We start from the raw sequence: 4,234 nt of genomic DNA, 5'->3' as shown, positions 1-4,234 counted from the left end.
GTTCATACTCATGTCCCATGGGCTGCAGGAAAACATGCCTGGCTTACCCTTTTTAAGTGACATGTTCTCATGATTTCATCTCCACTCATCCTCACTATAGTTCTAGAAATTAGGCAGTAATGTTTAGTCTTATTTCACCAGCATGGCAGCTGTATGAATTGAAAATATATGTGTACAAATATAACTAAATAATACTTCATTTGAAGTTGACACCCTAGTCTGTGTGGAATTTTTTCTTCATATCTTTACTGGAATAAGGATTTGGATTATTTTCAAAGGGGAGTAGCTTTACAATGTTTTATGTTTTCCTGATCTATTGATCAGAAGTGTCTTTCTTAAGCACTTTCTTCATTTTATTTTAATCAATCAATCTGATAAATAAAAAAATTGGCAGATATTTTGGAATGAATTTTATTTTTCTGCTTAGTCTCTGCCTCAATCTCAATGTGTGGACAATTGTCACCCTGGATTTGTAAAACGGTCTCGGAAAGAAGAACCAATTTGTTGCTATGATTGTATTCCTTGTCCAGAGGGGACCATCTCCACACAGGAAGGTGAGTAACACCAGAGGAACTCTGGCTTCCCTGTCTCTCGGTATCAGCTATCATCGAAAGAAGGTCTTTCTTGGAATGTGAAGGAAGAGACTATAGAAATAATATTACTTACTGTTTTCTCAGATACTGAAAAATGCACCAAGTGCCCAGATGACAAATATCCCACTGATGACAGAATACAATGTATCCCCAAAAGAATAACCTTCCTGTCCTTTGAAGAACTTCTGGGCATCATCCTGGTCTCCTTTGCTGTACTCTTGTTTCTAACAACAGGCCTTGTTTTAGTCATATTCCTTAAATACCTAGAAACTCCCATTGTCAAAGCTAACAACCGTGACCTGTCCTACATCCTCCTGGTTTCCCTCTTGCTTTGCTTCTTGTCCTCCTTTTTCTTCATTGGCCGACCAAGGAAAGCCACCTGCCTTCTCCGACAAACAATGTTCAGCATCATCTTCTCAGTAGCTGTGTCTTGTGTGTTAGCCAAAACAATCACGGTAGTGCTGGCCTTCCTGGCCACGAAACCAGGGAACAGGGTGAGGAGATGGTTGGGGAAGAGCTTGGCCAACTCCATCATCCTTTCTGGTTCTGCTGGAACAATGGTCATTTGTGCAATCTGGCTGGGAGTTTCTCCTCCGTTTCCTGATTTTGACCTGCACTCCCAATCAGGAGTGATCATCCTTCAGTGCAATGAAGGCTCTGTGACCATGTTTTATGTGGTTCTCTGCTACATGGGTTTCCTTGCTGCCATTTGCTTCACAGTGGCTTTCCTGGCCAGGAACCTGCCTGGGGCCTTCAACGAAGCCAAACTGATCACCTTCAGCATGCTGGTCTTCTGCAGTGTCTGGATCTCCTTCCTGCCCACCTACTTGAGCACCAAAGGGAAATACATGGTGGCCGTGCAGGTTTTCTCCATCTTGGCTTCTGGGGCTGGCCTGCTGGGCTGCATCTTCTTCCCCAAGTGCTACATTATCATCCTGAGACCAGATCTAAATACTAAGGAACATTTAATGATAAAAGTTGGTATCTGATCATGAAGTAGTTTCTTAAGACCCTTTTGTTTCAACAGGCCGGGCTGGCTTAGAAAATGAATTTTAATTGGGTGTTTGCAGTTTTTAATATAAGGGCCGCATTTTAATATATTTTAAATTGTTTTTAAATTCTATGGGTATATGTTTGTTTTAATATGGCTGTACACCGCCCTGAGTCCTTTGGGAGAAGGGCGGTATAAAAATTTAAATAAATAAATAAATAAATAAATAAATAAATAAATAAATAAATAAATAGTTTCTTAAGCTCATATCACTTAATTATTTATTACAGTTATTATTGAGTTTGTATGCTTGTTTTGACAATTAAGATTATTTAAAATCAAAAGAAATAAATATACAAAGAATGTAAGACTAATTTAAGATAATCATCAAAGTATAAAATGAATACATTAATAATTTAAATTGTCATAAAACTAGGGAAGGACAAGATAAGAAATGAGATTTTATTATCGTGAAGGACTGACTGACTGACTGGATAAATAAACAGACATATGTTTGAAAGAAGTTTACCAGTCAGTGGGTGGGATCCTCTTCAGTCCATTTAAAATGATTGAACATCACATCTTTCCCACTTTGTAAAATCTTTATTTTTTTCTAATCTTTTGTTATATACAGCAAAGAGGTGATTTTTAGAGTCATTTTTGTAAAACTTTTAAAAGTTTAAAACTGGCCAGGTGTTCAGAGCCATTAAATAATCCAGTTCTTGACGTGCCAGGAATGAGCTCATCATCCCTTGAGCTGACTTCTGAGGAGGAATCTGGCGAGTTGTCCAAGGGGGACATCATACTGCCTGCTGTTTGTTTAGTAAACAAAGAGACTTCAAAGTATAAATGTTCTCGTTGTCTTACATGAATACTGAAGGGCAAATATAAAGTAAGAAAAAGTCTATCCCTATAACGTGTTCCATATTTGAGTCCTTCGGGAGTAGGGCGGTATAGAAATCTAATAAATAATAATAATAATAATAATAATAATAATAATAATAATAATAATAATAATAATAATAATAATAATATTATTTACCCAATGATACAGTTAGCCAATTACCTATTTCCAGTCCCTTTGTCTCAAATATCATCCCAAAGTTGATATTTCTAGGGCAGATGAAATTTCACTATCACATGAGCAATTTTAAAATCACTTCCAATTTGGGATTAATACATGGAGATCTAAAAGAAAAGTAAATTACAAACAGATCCTATTCTTAACATTAGGCAGGGTTCACGGTTACAGATTTCTTCCTTAACATTAGAAGACAGGCAGTATTAGAATTAAGCATCATCAACCTAAGTGTCAGGGTTCCAAGTAACACCCCCAACGAAAGAAGACTCCGAAGCTTGAATTTCCTCAAAGTTCCATTTTATTAGAGATGTCATATTGGCACATCTGTGAAAACCCAAATCTGAAAGTTCCCAGGTTTTCCACACACAAAAGAAAGTTCAAGTCCCTGCCCAGCACCCACATGTCCATCACATGATCCACATCTCCGTTTTGATGCCTCCCAGTCACCTCATTGCAGCTGCAGGGCAAGGTGGCCTTGACTCTCTGAGAAAAGAATGTTATTTTGTTTACATATCACATGTACTCTATGCCAGGGGTCCCCAACCTTTTGGACCTCAAGGACCACCAAGTTCATAATTTTAAATCCTGCAGACCACTAATATGAATCCAGTGCGCCGCTTGCTGAAGCGCCTGGACTCCCAGTGACGGGTTGGTGTCCTTCAGGCACTCTCCCTCCTCTCCCTCTCTCTCCCTCTCCCTCTCCCTTTCTCCCCTCTCTCTTTCTCTCTCTCCCACTCATTCTCTCTCATTCTCTCTCTGAATCCCTCTCTGTCTCTTTCTTTCTCTCTCTCTCTCATTCTCTCTCTCTTTCATTCAGTACCTTTCTTTATCTATCTTTCATTCTCTGTCTCTTTCTCTTTCATTCTCTTTCTCTGTCTTTGTCTCTCTCTCTCATTCTCTCTCTTTCATTCTGTCTCTTTTTCTCTCTCATTCTCTTTCACTCTGATTCTCTCTCTCATTCTCTCTGTCTCTGTCTCTTTCTCTCTCTCTCTCATTCTCTCTTTCCTTCATTCTGTCTCTTTCTCTCTTTCTCTCTCATTCTCTCTCTCTCATTCTCTGTCTCTTTTTTCTCTCTCTCATTCTCTCTTTCTTTCATTCTGCCTCTCTCTCTTACTCTCTCTTTCATTCTCTGTCTCTCTTTCATTCTCTCTTTCTCTCTCTCTTTCTCTCTTTCTTTGTCTCTCCCCCTCTCTCTTTCTCTCTGTCTCATCTCTCTTCCCCCTCTTTCCCTCTCTTATCTCTCTCGCTCTTTCTCTCCCACTCTTTCTCATTCTCTCTCTCTTTCATTCTCTTTCTGATTCTCTCTTTCTCTGATTCTCTTTCTCTCTCTCTTTCTCTTTCTCTCTCTCTTTCTCTCTCTCCCTCTCTCTTTCTCTCTGTCTCATCTCGGTTCCCCCTCTTTCCCTCTCTCATCTCTCTCCCCCTTTCTTTCTCTCTCTCCCACTCTTTCTCATTCTCTCTCTCTTTCATTCTCTCTCTGATTCTCTCTCTCTCTGATTTTATTTCTCTCTCTCATCTCATGGGCCAGCCAGTGTCTTGGGGCTGAGAGGAAGTCAAGCATCTCCCTGA

Source organism: Pituophis catenifer, unplaced genomic scaffold (genome assembly GCF_029215685.1).
Source record: "Pituophis catenifer annectens isolate HBS135680 unplaced genomic scaffold, rPitCat1.0.hap2 SCAF_2, whole genome shotgun sequence".
Taxonomy (NCBI): Eukaryota; Metazoa; Chordata; class Lepidosauria; order Squamata; family Colubridae; genus Pituophis; species Pituophis catenifer.
This window is presented reverse-complemented; position numbering follows the sequence as displayed.